We start from the raw sequence: 16,772 nt of genomic DNA on the forward strand, positions 1-16,772 counted from the left end.
TAGAATAGAATAGAATAGAATAGAATAGACCAGGTTGGAAGAGACCTTCAAGATCATCAAATCCAACCTATCATCCAACACCACCTAATCAACTAACCCTTGGCACCAAGCACCCTGTCAAGTCTCCTCCTGAACACCTCCAGTGATGGTGACTCCACCACCTCCCCAGGCAGCCCATTCCAATGGGCAATCACTCTCTCTGTGTAAAACTTCCTCCTGACCTCCAGCCTGAACCTCCCCTGGCGCAGCCTGAGACTGTGTCCTCTTGTTCTGGTGCTGGCTGCCTGGGAGAAGAGACCAACCTCTGTCTGTCTACAGCCTCCCTTCAGGTAGTTGTAGAGAGCAATAAGGTCACCCCTGTGTCTCCTCTTCTCCAGGCTAAGCAACCCCAGCTCCCTCAGCCTCTCCTCACAGGGCTGTGTTCCAAGCCCCTCACCAACTCCGTTGCCCTTCTCTGGACTCGTTCCAGCAAGTCAACCTCCTTCCTAAACTGAGGGGCCCAGAACTGGACACAGGACTCAAGGTGTGGCCTAACCAGTGCAGTGTACAGGGGCAGAATGACCTCCCTGCTCCTGCTGGCCACACTCTTCCTGATACAGGCCAGGATGCCATTGGCCCTCCTGGCTGCCTGGGCACACTGCAGGCTCATGTTCAGCCTACCATCGACCAGCACCCCCAGGTCCCTCTCTGCCTGGCTGCTCTCAGCCAGGTTGTTTGGAAGTTCTTTTTCTTCACATCTTAACATGAGAACATGTATGGTGTTTCAGGAAATACTCGCTATTTTGGTGATGCTTTTCCTTTATAGTCTAATTTGCATCTTACTCTTTCCATCTCAAATCACATGTTGGTAAGGCCTATTCAGAACAGCCTTGGTGTTGGGATTTTTGAACAGGAGTTTACAAGCACTACATTTGCAACCAGGTCTGCACAAGGTATGGAAAATATGGGACAGATGCATAAGCTGCACTAAGAAGATGTTTAGTCATATAATTTTGATATCAATTGGTTTTCCTGCAATGGGAAATACATAGGCAAAGCCTTGAAAACATTCTGCCTTACAGAATGTGACATCAGTCCATAAAACTGGTACCAAGTAATCAAAGAAATCTTCTGAGAATTAAATAATACTGGTAAGGTAATGGGCTTTTCAGGGTACAGTAAATGCAGTGTAACAGTATTCTTACCTGCTATTAATATGATACCAATTGTGTTCAGCTCCTACTCATCCTCCCTCTGAAACCATGGTCTAACCATCCTGTTTCAACTATATGATAATTTTAAGACAATGAGCAGAAATATCCAGAATATGGATTCCAATTCCTCCCTTCATTCATCTCATTATGCTAGGAGTCACTGGCACTACAGCTTTGAATAGCAGGACAGACTGAAGGAGCTGGGGCTGCTCAGTCTGGAGAAAAGAAGGCTCCCAGGTGACCTCATTGTGGCCTTCCAGTATCTGAAGTGGGCTACAGAAAGGCTGGGGAAGGACTTCTCAGGATCTCAGGTAGTGATAGGACTAGGGGGAATGGAATGAAGCTGGAGGTGGGGAGACTCAGGCTGGATGTGAGGAGGAGGTTCGTCCCCATGAGAGTGGTGAAGCCCTGGAATGGGTTGTCCAGGGAGGTGGTTGGGGCCCTGTCCTTGGAGGTATTTAAGCCCAGGCTGGCTGAGGCTCTGGCCAGCCTGATCTAGTGTGGGGTGTCCCTGCCCATGACAGGGGGTTTGGAACTGGACGATCCTTGTGATCCTTTCAAACCATTACTGATACTATGATACTATGATCGTCTCCTTGAACTGTTGAGAAATGTCCAGAAGATGGCAGCAAACGGCACTCCAGGGATGAGAAACCCTCCAGCGGAAAGTCTGCGAGATGCTCAACCACGCTGGGTGCTGGCAATTACATGGAGTTTATCTTCACTCATTACAAACTAAACTCATTTACTTTGTCTTTGCGGATAGAACAAATGCACATGAGACTTTTACAGTGTTCCACTCAAACGGTGTGTAGCACGGTAAAAAAAACATAATAGCACTTTAGAGTAACTTATTTTCATGACATTTATAATGTTTTGAATCATTTCTTCCCTAGCTGAAGGCTATTGCCATAGGTCCCTTTGCCTAAATCGAAAAGGCTGTTAAAAATAGTTTCAGGAGAAGAGCAATTTGCCACAAAAGGAAGGTCAGACTCATTAGATCACTGTAGCAGGTATCCAGATATTAGAATAGAATAGAATAGAATAGAATAGAATAGAATAGAATAGAATAGAATAGAATAGAATAGAATAGAATAGAATAGAATAGAATAGAATAGAATAGACCAGGTTGGAAGAGACCTTCAAGATCATCGAGTCCAACCTATCATCCAACACCACCTAATCAAATAAACCATGCAACCAAGCACCCTGTCAAGTCTTCTCCTGAACACCTCCAGTGATGGCGACTCCACCACCTCCCCAGGCAGCCCATTCCAATGGGCAATCACTCTCTCTGTGTAAAACTTCCTCCTGATATCCAGCCTGAACCTCCCCTGGTGCAGCCTGAGACTGTGTCCTCTTGTTCTGGTGCTGGTTGCCTGGGAGAAGAGACCAACCTCTGCCTGTCTACAACCCCCCTTCAGGTAGTTGTAGAGAGCAATAAGGTCACCCCTGAGTCTCCTCTTCTCCAGGCTAAGCAACCCCAGCTCCCTCAGCCTCTCCTCACAGGGCTGTGTTCCAAACCCCTCACCAACTTTGTTGCCCTTCTCTGGACTCATTCCAGCAAGTCAACCTCCTTCCTAAACTGAGGGGCCCAGAACTGGACACAGGACTTGAGCTGTGGCCTAACCAGTGCAGTGTACAGGGGCACAATGACCTCCCTGCTCCTGCTGGCCACACTCTTCCTGATGCAGGCCAGGATGCCATTGGCCCTCCTGGCTGCCTGGGCACACCGCAGGCTCATGTTCATCCTACCATCAACCAGCACCCCCAGGTCCCTCTCTGCCTGGCTGCTCTCAGCCACTCTGACCCCAGCCTGTAGCACTGCATGGGGTTGTTGTGGCCAATGTGCAGAACCCAGCACTTGGATGTGTTCAATCTCCTGCCCTTGGACTCTGCCCATCTGTCCAGCCTGTCGAGGTCCCTCTGCAGAGCCTCTCTACCCTCCAGCAGATCAACTCCTGCCCCCAGCCTGTATTCTGTCAGAAACCATATTATCTCATTACAGACATTGTACTTTCTTTGAAATATAGGTTGTCATCAAATCAGCACTACAATAGATATAGTATTGGATGACAGAAATTATTCCACATCCAGATGGCAGCCAGGCACCAGTGGTGTGCCCCAGGGATCAGTGCTGGGCCCTGTGCTCTTTAACATCTTCATTGATGATCTGGATGAGGGCATTAAGTCCATCTTCAGTAAATTTGCAGCTGACACCAAGCTGGGGGCAGGAGTTGATCTGCTGGAGGGTAGAGAGGCTCTGCAGAGGGACCTCGACAGGCTGGGCAGAAGGGCAGAGGCCAAGGGCAGGAGATTGAACACATCCAAGTGCCAGGTTCTGCACATTGGCCACAACAACCCCATGCAGTGCTACAGGCTGGGGTCAGAGTGGCTGAGAGCAGCCAGGCAGAGAGGGACCTGGGGGTGCTGGTCAATGGTAGGCTGAACATGAGCCTGCAGTGTGCCCAGGCAGCCAGGAGGGCCAATGGCATCCTGGCCTGCATCAGGAAGAGTGTGGCCAGCAGGAGCAGGGAGCTCATTCTGCCCCTGTACACTGCACTGGTTAGGCCACACCTCGAGTCCTGTGTCCAGTTCTGGGCCCCTCAGTTTAGGAAGGAGGTTGACTTGCTGGAGCATGTCCAAAGAAGGGCAACAAAGTTGGTGAGGGGCTTAGAACACAAGCCCTATGAGGAGAGACTGAGGGAGCTGGGGTTGCTTAGCCTGGAGAAGAGGAGGCTCAGGGGTGACCTTATTGCTCTCTACAACTACCTGAAGGGAGGTTGTAGACAGGCAGAGGTTGGTCTCTTCTCCCAGGCAGCCAGTACCAGAACAAGAGGACACAGTCTCAGGCTGCACCAGGGGAGGTTCAGGCTGGAGGTCAGGAGGAAGTTTTACACAGAGAGAGCGATTGCCCATTGGAATGGGCTGCCCAGGGAGGTGGTGGAATCACCATCACTGGAGGTGTTCAAGAGGAGACTTGACAGGGTGCTTGGTGCCATGGGTTAGTTGATTAGGTGGTGTTGGATGATAGGTTGGACACAATGATCTTGAAGGTCTCTTCCAGCCTGGTCTATTCTATTCTATTCTATTCTATTCTATTCTATTCTATTCTATTCTATTCTATTCTATTCTATTCTATTCTATTCCCCTAAATAATTGGCCAACACGGAGGTGCTAAAACAATGTTGATGGTGCCACACAGAGCTTAACATTTGCTATTTTTTCCAAATGGATTCACTTACTTGATACCAGTTTGTTTTCCTGCTGCTTGTGACTTCTGAGGCCCAGTTGGCTTGCTAGAATTATACAGTGCTGATTTCAATGCAACTCAGCAAACTACAACAGGTAAGGAAGATGTTTCATGTACCTTGAAACAATTGAGGAAGACGAGTATCTGCCAGCTGGGAAATGCCAAAATGTAGATGGTAAAAGAGACACTTGCAGAATACAGAAGTAAACACTGCTTTTAGAAACACAAGAGGAAGGAGTTATTTTCCTTTCAATTATCCATCCCTGGAGGTGTTTAAGACCAGGCTGGATGAGGCTCTGGCCAGCCTGATCTAGTGTGGGGTGTCCCTGCCCATGGCAGGGGGGTTGGAACGAGATGATCCTTGTGGTCCCTTCCAACCCTGAATGATACTATGATACTATGATCATCACCCTTTTGGAAAGTCACAGGTGGTTTTTTTCCAGACCTTTCACTCTCCTGGAACCACAGCTGAAGGTATGGGTGTGTTTAAACACTTCTCTGGAGCCATGTCACAGCACTGAACACCTGGTGGGATCATGCTGAGCATTTGCTCCAAGTTTGTCTATAGTAACCATAAAGATATCACCCTGATTACTCCTAATGGGATAGGCAAAATATCCATGGGAAGGAGCTCAACAGTTGCAAGAGTTCTGCTTTCCAGAAGCTCCAGATTTCCCAGGCATCAACTAGAGATTCATAATAGACTTGTGAAGTACACCAACAGCTTCAGAAAATGGTGAGAATAGAAAAAGAGGTTATACGAATTTCCAGCTACCGTGAAGTGAATCCAGGCAAGGTGCTTTAACTGCAATGCCTTCCTTCCTCTCTGTCTCAGAGGGCTCACCACCAGTAAATAGCAAAGATCATTGTTGAAAGGTGTGTGAACACAGACATTCAATCTTGAAGCAGCTCGTAGTAGCTACAGATGGCACCAAGAGAACAGTTTGGTAGTGCTGGTTTGCAGAAGCAAAGGCAGCCCCAATAACTGATTGTGAGAGACTAAAAGTTGGCTCTCCTGGTGTGACTCAACAAAGATAAAATTACTTGCTGCTTGCCCAGACAATTGCTGATATGTGTTGGGCAGAGCCACTAGAAGGAAGGTGCAAAGATCATGTAGGAATCCTATATACCAATCCTGGATGCAAATCACCTTGTGATTGCATCGTGATAACACTGGACTGCAGCTGGCCTACAACAATGAGCCAGCCATCACGCCTTCAGGACAAGATAATCTCCACCCATCAAGTACCCTGGAAAGGGTAGACAATGGGTTCACCACCTGTTTCCTGATGTGTAATGAGTATGGGGGCATGTAGATGAGGATGGAGGAGGTGGAGGCCCCCCCCCCCCCCCCCCCCCAATCCAGATTCTTGCCCAAACACACAGGAATGCACAGAAAGATTTCCAGGGGAACGATAGCTGGACATTTACCTAAGGATGATTTCCTGGCCCCTGAATTCCTGAGGGACAATACTTGGACACATATCTAAGGACTAAAACTGTATAAAAGACTGGAGCCACTACTGGCTTGTAGAAGGAAAACGGAGAAGAAAAATGTGGGGGACTGTGTCTCCCGGACTGGATGATTAAAGGAAGAAAAACGGAGATGAAGGAAAACACAGGAGAAGGAGCATGCCGCTGAGAAGGAAAAGCCCAGGACAATGCTGCTCCAGAGAAAAAAGGCTGCCCAGAGGCTCTTCTCCAGCCAGAGCCTCAGCACCATTCCTGTACCAACCCAACATCTCCCCAGAGGACCACAGCTCTTCTCCAGCCAGAGCCTCAGCACTGTTCCTATACCAACCCAACATCTCCCCAGAGGACCACAGCTCTTCTCCAGCCAGAGCCTCAGCACCGCTCCTGTACCAATCCAACATCTCCCCAGAGGACCACAGCTCTTCTCCAGCCAGAGCCTCAGCACCATTCCTGTACCAACCCAACATCTCCCCAGAGGACCACAGCTCTTCTCCAGCCAGAGCCTCAGCACCGTTCCTGTACCAACCCAACATCTCCTGCAGCACCTTTCCTCCACAGACTCAAAATGTCTTGGGGGGGTGAGGGGTGTAGTAATATAATTCCTTTCCTCTTCTCTCTCTCTTCACTCTCTCCCTCTCTATTTTCTCCCTCTCCCCTTCTTATTTCCCCTTGATGTATGTAATAAATAGCCTAGCTGTTGATATTTTGGCCTCGCTTGTGCCTCTAATTTCACAACACAGGAATATTCATAAGAACTGAGTCTCTCTCCCTCTCTGGACCGAGACACGGATTTGTGACCATAGCGTAGATTTTAGGCAGTCTGGGGTGAAGGTTTTTATCAATTTTCCAAACAAAACAGAGAAATATCAGGTCCAAATTTGTACTATTTTAAAGGTATTTTCTACAAAAACTCTTCAGAAGAACATAATGTTCTGGGTTTCAGCAAGGCCTTTGACACCGTCCCCCACAGCAAACTGCTGGCTAAGCTGTCAGCTCGTGGCTTGGACCACTACACTCTGAGCTGGGTTAGGAACTGGCTGGAGGCTGAGCCCAGAGAGTGGTGGTGAATGGTGCCACATCCAGCTGGCGGCCAGTCACCAGTGGCGTCCCCCAGGGATCAGTGCTGGGCCCTGTGCTCTTTAACATCTTCATTGATGATCTGGATGACGGGGTCGAGTCAGTCATCAGCAAGTTTGCAGATGACACCAAGTTAGGGGCAGATGTTAGTCAGTTAGAGGGTCAAGAGGCTCTGCAGGGGAACCTCAACCAACTGGACAGATGGGCAGAATCCAATGGGATAGCATTTAACAAGTCCAAGTGCCGAGTGCTGCACTTTGGCTACGGCAACCCCATGCAGAGCTACAGGCTGGGGTCGGAGTGGCTGAGAGCTCCCAAACAGAGAGGGACCTGGGAGTACTGATCAACAGCCACCTGAATATGAGCCAGCAGTGTGCCCAGGTGGCCAAGGAGGCCAATGGCATCCTGGCCTGCATTAGGAACAGTGTGGCCAGCAGGAGCAGGGAAGTCATTGTGCCCCTGTACTCTGCACTGGTTAGGCCACACCTTGAGTCCTGTGTCCAGTTCTGGGCCCCTCAGTTTAAGAAGGACATCGAAACACTTGAAGGTGTCCAGAGAAGGGCAACAAGGCTGGGGAGAGGCCTTGAACATAGCCCTATGGGGAGAGGTTGAGGGAGCTGGGGTTGTTTAGCCTGGAGAAGAGGAGGCTCAGGGGTGACCTCATTGCCCTCTACAACTACCTGAAAGGTGGTTGTAGCCGGGAAGGGGTTGGTCTCTTCTCCCAGGCAACCAGCACCAGAACAAGAGGACACAGTCTCAAGCTGTGCCAGGGGAGGTTTAGACTTAAGGTGAGGAGAAAGTTCTTCACCGAGAGAGTCGTTCTCATTGGGATGTGCTGCCCAGGGAGGTGGTGGAGTCCCCATCCCTGGAGGTGTTCAAGAGGAGATTGGACGTGGCACTTGGTGCCATGGTCTAGTCATGGGGTCTGTGGTGACAGGTTGGACTCGATGATCCTCGAGGTCTCTTCCAACCTTAGTTATACTGTGGTACTGTGATACTGTGATTCCTGAGACACATGTAGCTTTAGTTAACAGCAATAACTGACTAGAAATCTGTAAGAAATTGTGTCTACCTTTGGCTGAGAGCTGCAGGGAATAGCCTGTATAGATTAAGGGGAGCTCATCTGGCCAAACACCTGAACTGCTCTTTTAGAGTCATCTATATTTAATGAACTGAGGTGTCCCTCCAGGATGATTGATTACAGAAGCAACCTGAGGAGGTAGCTTACATTGCCAGTCAAGACTAGGCAGAAACTCTCAGGTAACGTGAAACACATTCCAAGTTCATGGAAGGCAAAACCTAGTGACCATATCTCCTGAAAGCAAATCAACAACCCATACTTGCCCACTGTTAATTTCTGCCCATGCATGGCCATGACACATAGGTTGTTGCACATTCTCTTGGGGATCATCCAGTGAACAGACTGGGGAAAAATACAGGTTAAAAATGCAACTTTCTTTTCCCTGAGTTATTTTTCACCATAATCTGCTCCCTCCTCTTGGTCTCCATGGTTACACAAATACTTGTATGGGTACCTTTGTTACTGCCTTGTGAAGAAGGGTTAGGGAGAATGGAGAAATCAGCAGAAGGCTGCTGAAGCTGACACTACTGCAGAAAAGAAAATCTCATCAAACTATGGTCTGAGATTTCACAAACCTTTCCTTTGTAGCAGGTCTGACTTGAGAAGTTCCCATCCCCCATTTGCTTCTGCAGTAGAGCCCAGCTTCTTGTGAATATAAAAGCATCACCCTCTCTTCACATAATTGCACTGGTCCAGTTTGGAAAGACAGTGTGGCAGTGCAGGGACAGGACTGTATGCATGTAGGTGGGGAGACAGAAGGGCTTTGTTAACAGGCTCTGCTGCCAAAGGGGAAGTAATGTTACACTGAAACCATTTTTCAGGCTACAGATCCTGAAAAACAAGCTGACTGGAGCTGGCAAAGAGCTCACACAGAAAATGTAATGGTGGGGGAGTGAGAAGGGAGAAGGTGCTATTTGCAGTTTGGTGGAAAAGAGTCCAAAGAACAGAATGGAAGATGTCATATGAGCTTTTGATCACCTCATCGAGAGCTGGTGAAAAGCACAAGATTCTTCTTTACTGCCTAATTCATTTCAATTGAGTTAACTCACATTTACTACAATGTTTGTCCCAAAAGCAAGATTATAGTTCTACTGTTCCCATGCAGGCCTGCAAATAGGAATTATCACTGCTGTGGAATTGTCTACAGGCTTGTCTAGATCAGTGATTTATCACAGTTTAGACTCAGTTGCATCAGCTGTTGCACAGAATTTGACTCCCAGTGTTTATGTCCAAAAATGTAATGCTGAATCAGCCATAATTAAACAGAAGAGCAAACCACATCATAAGTGTTTCTGCTTGCACACTTGCCTCTACAATTCCAATCTGAAAAACAATTCTCAGGCCACTTACCATACATAACCAGCCATCCAGCCAACCCATGTGGTCTGTGCCATGATGGAGACTTGGACTAACTGCTAGAGACCGAGCCTCTGTGAGCTCACAAACTATCCAGCATCTCTCTAGCACACTTGTATTCTGCATTCAAGAACTCTGAGACACTCTTCACAGTACCACAGTATAACTAAGATTGGAAATGACCTCAAGGATCATCGAGTCCAACCTATCAACACAGACCTCATGACTAGACCATAGCATCAAGTGCCACGTCCAATCCCCTCTTGAATGCCTCCAGGGATGGTGACTCCACCACCTCCCTGGGCAGCACATCCCAATGACGAACGACTCGCTTGGTGAAGAACTTCCTCCTCACCTCGAGTCTAAACCTCCCCTGGCACAGCTTGAGACTGTGTCCTCTTGTTCTGGTGCTGGTTGCCTGGGAGAAGAGGCCAACCCCTTCCCGGCTACAACCACCCTTCAGGCAGTTGTAGAGGGCAATGAGGTCACCCCTGAGCCTCCTCTTCTCCAGGCTAAACAATCCCAGCTCCCTCAGCCTCTCCTCACAGGGCTGTGCTCAAGGTCTCTCCCCAGCCTTGTTGCCCTTCTCTGGACACCTTCAAGTCTCTCAATGTCCTTCTTAAACAGAGGGGCCCAGAACTGGACACAGGACTCAAGGTGCGGCTTAACCGATGCAGAGTCCAGGGGCACAATGACTTCCCTGCTCCTGCTGGCCACACTATTCCTAATGCAGGCCAGGATGCCATTTGCCCTCTTGGCCACCTGGGCACACTGCTGGCTCATATTCAGGCGGCTGTCAATCAGCACCCCCAGGTCCCTCTCTGCCTGGCAGCTCTCAGCCACTCTGACCCCAGCCTGTAGCTCTGCCTGGGGTTGCTGTGGCCAAAGTGCAGCCCCTGGCACTTGGACTTGTTGAATGCCATCCCGTTGGACTCTGCCCATCTGTCCAGTTGGTCAAGGTCCCTCTGCAGAGCCTCTTGACCCTCTGACTGACCAACATCTGCTCCTAACTTGGTGTCATCTGCAAACTTGCTGATGACTGACTTGACCCCCTCATCCAGATCATCAATGAAGATGTTAAAGAGGATGGGGCCCAGCACTGATCCCTGGGGGCCACTGGTGCCTGGCTGCCAGCTGGCTGTGGCACCATTCACCACCACTCTCCAGGCTCGGCCCTCCAGCCGAGGCCCTCCACTGAGCCTTGTTCTGTAGCCAACCCCAGGCTTTGATCCCCTCACTCTCTCAAAAGCAGCGAAGTGCAGGATCCCCTTGTATACATTTCTGAAAACACTGCTGTGATGGTAGTCACACCTGACTGTTGTGAAATGCTGAATAAACATTCTTTGAAGAATTTCAAAGAGGCTTAAACATGTTAAAGACAAAAGCACATCTCAGCAGTCAAGCTACCTGTTCACATCAAGAAATCTGATCTAAGCAGCAAAGCTGTACCAGAGACAGTTCAGTCCAATTCATTCAAGCCAGCTATTGAAACAGCAGCCAGATTTCAAGCTGCTTGTTACAACCTGCTTGCAGCATGCCTTGCTCCCACACTCCTGGGAACTGCACTGCCTGTCATCAGTTCAGCAAGCCATCCCTCCTCCTGCACAGGCAGAGAGCTAGCATTTCCTGACTATGTTCCCATGGGAGGAGGGTCCTGCCTCTCCAACCTGATCACCTTCTATCATCAGGTGACTGCCTGGTGGATGTGGGGAGGCCTGTGGATGTGGTCTACCTGGGCTTCAGCAAGGCCTTTGACACCGTCCCCCACAGCAAACTCCTGGCTAAGCTGTCAGCTTGAGGCCTGGACCACAACACTCTGAGCTGGGTTAGGAACTGGCTGGAGGGCCGAGCCCAGAGAGTGGTGGTGAATGGTGCCACATCCAGCTGGCAGCCAGGCACCAGTGGTGTGCCCCAGGGATCAGTGCTGGGCCCCATCCTCTTTAACATCTTCATTGATGATCTGGATGAGGGGGTCGAGTCAGTCATCAGCAAGTTTGCAGCTGACACCAAGTTAGGAGCAGATGTTGGTCAGTCACAGGATAGAAAGGCTCTGCAGAGGGACCTCGGCTGACTGGACAGATGGGCAGAGTCCAATGGGATGGCATTCAACAAGTCCAAGTGCCAGGGGCTGCACTTTGGCCACAGCAACCCCAGGCAGAGCTACAGGCTGGGGTCAGAGTGGCTGAGAGCTCCCAAACAGAGAGGGACCTGGGGGTGCTGATCGACAGCTGCCTAAACATGAGCCAGCAGTGTGCCCAGGTGGCCAAGAGGGCCAATGGCATCCTGGCCTGCATTAGGAATAGTGTGGCCAGCAGGAGCAGGGAGGTCATTGTGCCCCTGGACTCTGCATTGGTTAGGCCACACCTTGAGTCCTGTGCCCAGTTCTGGGCCCCTCAGTTTAAGAAGGACATCGAAACACTTGAACGTGTCCAGAGAAGGGCAACAAGGCTGGGGAGAGGCCTTGAGCACAGCCCTGTGAGGAGAGGCTGAGGGAGCTGGGGTTGTTTAGCCTGGAGAAGAGGAGGCTCAGGGGTGACCTCATTGCCCTCTACAACTACCTGAAGGGTGGTTGTAGCCGGGAAGGGGTTGGTCTCTTCTCCCAGGCAACCAGCACCAGAACAAGGGGACACAGTCTCAAGCTGTGCCAGGGGAGGTTTAGACTCGAGGTGAGGAGAAAGTTCTTCACCAAGTGAGTCATTCGTCATTGGGATGTGCTGCCCAGGGAGGTGGTGGAGTCCCCATCCCTGGAGGTGTTCAAGAGGGGATTGGATGTGGCACTTGGTGCCATGGTCTAGTCATGGGGTCTGTGTTGATAGGTTGGACTCGATGATCCTCGAGGTCTCTTCCAACCTCAGCCATACTGTGATACTGTGAGGATGGGCAATTTCTGATGGCATCTTACTACTTGGTCCCATCTTTTCTCTAAATGCCATTTGACTGGCATGCTTGGTATGAGATGTGATCACAGGCCCACACCTTATTCCAGAGGAAGTCTGTGGATCTGAAGTTACAAGGACTGGTGACATCCAACAGTTTTTCAATCATTCTGCATGGAACCAACAGCATTTCACTTCACAAGAGCCTGACAAAGATCTCACACTGGTACCCACAGTCAGGCAACTTTCTGTGCATGAGAGCAATGAGACAGTACTGCAAGGAAGAATGCCAGGCACTGTTATATTTTCTTTTCCTCAGGAGCCGTGCTTAGAGGAACACTTGGCATTTATCTTTTTCTGGGTGCTTGATGTTGCCATCTGAGGCACTGTGGGTCCAGCCCACACAAGTCTTCTGCCAATTCAAAAGACTGACTGCAGTCTCTCCATTCCTCTTTTCTCCCAGGCCCCCTTTGCCATCATTCCCAAGAGGCCCTTTTGTTTCCTGCTTGTATAAAACTATTACCTTATGGCAGGGCGTTGCATAACAGCACTTAACGTGGAACACTTGGAACACTGGACACTTGGAACGTGTCCAGAGAAGGGCAACAAGGCTGGGGAGAAGCCTTGAGCACAGCCCTGTGAGGAGAGGCTGAGGGAGCTGGGGTTGTTTAGCCTGGAGAAGAGGAGGCTCAGGGGAGACCTCATTGCTGTCTACAACTACCTGAAAGGTGGTTGGGGCCAGGAAGGGGTTGGTCTCTTCTCTCTAGCAACCGCACCAGAACAAGGGGACACAGTCTCAAGCTGCGCCAGGGGAGGTTTAGGCTGGAGGTGAGGAGAAAGTTCTTCACCGAATCATTCATCATTGGGATGTGCTGCCCAGGGAGGTGGTGGAGTCACCGTCCCTGGAGGTGTTCAAGAGGGGACTGGATGTGGCACTTGGTGCCATGGTCTAGTCATGAGGTCTGTGTTGATAGGTTGGACTCGATGATCTTTGAGGTCTCTTCCAACCTTGGTGATACTGTGATACTGTCTCCTCTCCAAGCATGAAGTCCTAGCCATTTCATGCATCCTTTTTACCATTCTCAGTCATCAAAGGTAGATGCTTATGAGAAACTTGAGTGTTTCCTAAATGCCAGTTCCTATGAGTCTATAACAACCTAAGTGCTGTGTTGTGAAAGTAGAGAAATACAGAAAATCAGAGCAGGTGGCTGTGTTTGTTATGTTCAACACTGAAATTGTGTAATAACATGGTGGTACTAAACTCTTTGTAAGGGTATTTTAAATATCATCATTAATCCTTTTCCTATCAAACACCTCTTCCAAAGCCTTTTCTTCTGTCAAATCTTCATGGCAATTTTGATAATCTATATATGCTTTTAAAATACTGTATGTCACAAATTTGGTTTTTTGGGTTTGTTTTGTGGTTTAGTTTTTTTTTTGATAGACACACATTAAAAAGCAGACATGCCATGAACTCAGTGCAAAAACCTATTAATACAGGCTGGGCAGGGACTGGCTGGAAAGCAGCCCTGAGGAGAGAGACTTGGGGGTGCTGGTGGACAAGAAGCTCAACAGGAGCTCTCAGTGTGCACTTGCAGCCCGCAAAGCCAATCAGATCCTGGGCTGCATCAGGAGAAGTGTGGCCAGCAGGGCAAGGGAGGTGATTCTCCCCCTCTGCTCAGCTCTGGTGAGACCCCACCTGGAGTACTGCCTCCAGTTCTGGAGCCCCTATTACAAGAGAGATATGGACGTGCTGGAAGGTGTCCAGAGAAGGGCCAGGAGGATGAGCAGAGGGCTGGAGCACCTCTCCTATGAGGACAGACTGAAGGAGTTGGGGCTGTTCAGTCTGGAGAAGAGAAGGCTCTGAGGTGACCTCATTGTGGCCTTCCAGTATCTGAAGGGGGCTACAGGAAGGCTGGGGAGGGACTGCTCAGGATCTCAGGTAGTGATAGGACTCAGGGGAATGGAATGAAGCTGGAGGTGAGGAGATTCAGGCTGGAGGGGAGGAGGAAGTTGTTCCCCATGAGAGTGGTGAAGCCCTGGAATGGGTTGTCCAGGGAGGTGGTTGGGGCCCCGTCCCTGGAGGTGTTTAAGCCCAGGCTGGATGAGGCTCTGGCCAGGCTGATCTAGTGTGGGGTGTCCCTGCCCATAGCAGGGGCGTTGGAACTGGATGATCCTTGTGGTCCTTTCCAACCCTAACAGATACTATGATACTGTGATAATAGTGCAGCCAACTTTGAGCACATCTGGGTATACAACTTTCAGTGACAGAAAATGGTCCAACAATACTTGCAAGATTGGGAAGTTTCACCCATGAGTATATAAGGACTTGAAAAGAATGCTGAAAAAAGACTTAGTATCTCCATGGTATCCAGGAACTGGTTCTAGATTTAACTTCCCAAAGTTGTAGGAGGAAAAAACCCTAACTTTGCTACCATGGAAACAGAACAGTGGAATAAAACTGATTGTTACCACTCCTCTTTTACAAGACTAATCCCTAAAATGTTAAGACCCCCCAATAGCATGAGTGGCTTCATTTCTACCTGAGATGTAGACTTGCTGGGAAATGAACAAGTAGTCCAGTACTGGGCCCCTCAGTTTAGGAAGGAGGTTGACTTGCTGGAACGAGTCCAGAGATGTTGAGATTGAACACATCCAAGTGCCAGGTTCTGCACATTGGCCACAGCAACCCCATGCAAAGCTAGAGGCTGGGGTCAGAGTGGCTGAGAGCAGCCAGGCAGAGAGGGACCTGGGTTGCTGGTTGATGGTAGGCTGAACATGAGCCTGCAGTGTGCCCAGGCAGCCAGGAGGGCCAATGGCATCCTGGCCTGCATCAGGAACAGAGTGGGCAGCAGGAGCAGGGAGGTCATTCTGCCCCTGTACACTGCACTGGTTAGGCTGCACCTTGAGTCCTGTGTCCAGTTCTGGGCCCCTCAGTTTAGGAAGGAGGTTGACTTGCTGGAACGAGTCCAGAGAAGGGCAACAAAGTTGGTGAGGGGCTTGGAACACAGCCCTGTGAGGAGAGGCTGAGGGAGCTGAGGTTGCTTAGCCTGGAGAAGAGGAGACTCAGGGGAGACCTTATCACTCTCTACAAGTACCTGAAGGGAGGTTGTAGACAGGCAGAGGTTGGTCTCTTCTCCCAGGCAGCCAGCACCAGAACAAGAGGACACAGTCTCAGGCTGCGCCAGGGGAGGTTCACATTGGATGTTAGGAAGAAGTTCTACACAGAGAGAGTGATTGCCCATTGGAATGTGCTGCCTGGGGAGGTGGTGGAGTCGCTGTCATTGGAGGTGTTCAGGAGGAGACTTGATGGGGTGCTTGGTGCCATGGGTTAGCTGTTTGGGTGGGTTGGATTGGTTGATGGGTTGGACACGATGATCTTGAAGGTCTCTTCCAACCTGGTTTGGTTTATTCTAAATGTTTATTCTAAAAGCTCAGCAAGGAAGGGAGAGCAGCTCAGGAATGACAGGTATTTCTAGGAACAGTGGGTTATTAGAGAGGAGTATGAGAACAAAGGAAAGATTAAGAAAGAAAAGAGGATGATGCCAGATGAAATAGAGGAGGAGGGGTTTGGTGTGACTAGCAAGCAAGGCCCTCAGAAGGAAGCATTGGATCCTTGACATGTTAAAGGCAGTCTTATGAATAAAGAGGACAGCAAATACTGGATGGGTGTTACCTTTGTCTGGCTGCCAGAATGCCTCTGCAGTTTCAGTAACAGTGCAGCTGTGGGAACCATGCACATCTCGTCATAAGATTCTTAAGGCACCTTTGCTTTGTTCTGCACCAGCAATTCCCATCCTCTGTGGCTGCATCCAAATCGTTCTAACAATACCCACGCTTGCGCTTTCCTCACTGGGGTTGTGCAACAGGAGCCATGGTGTTTTATTTCTCTGGAAGCATTCTTTCTTCCCACTGGGCAAACGTCCCGACCGCACAATGCACGCTGCTCTCTTCCTTAAACATTTGCTTTCCCTCCCTGCCGTGCCTGGTGCACAGGGAACGTGGTCACTGGCAGGCAGCTCCAATTCCTCCTTTAACATCCGTAAGCACACCTAGAGATTTCCTCACGGTCCAACACTGCGCTGTCACACCCTTTGCTAGCAGGGGGTTATAGCGAGGCAACCCGGCCAGGGAGGCTGCTGTCCTTGCCGAAGAACTGTCTCGGCCGGGGCTACCCTTTCGTGGACTCGCCTCAGCTGCTGCCGCCAGCACTACTACTGCCTGACTCCTCTCTGCAGCCTGATGAAGGCGCAAAGCACCCCTCAGGCAGCAAGGGAGCAGGGTTTAATTTTCATTTTCCCTCATAAAGGCAAGGTCTAGTGAGAAATGTCGCTAGCTGCGGCACCTGCGAGGCCGAAAGCAGCGCCCCTCCCGCGGCCGGGGAAAGCGCGGCCTCCCGCCCCTGCCTCCCCCCCAAGCCTGCACGCGCCGGTCACGCGCAGGGCGGCCCCTTTAAGGGGGAG

Source organism: Melanerpes formicivorus, unplaced genomic scaffold (genome assembly GCF_026170545.1).
Source record: "Melanerpes formicivorus ecotype bairdi unplaced genomic scaffold, bMelFor1.0.p_v2 SCAF_10, whole genome shotgun sequence".
Lineage (NCBI taxonomy): Eukaryota > Metazoa > Chordata > Aves > Piciformes > Picidae > Melanerpes > Melanerpes formicivorus.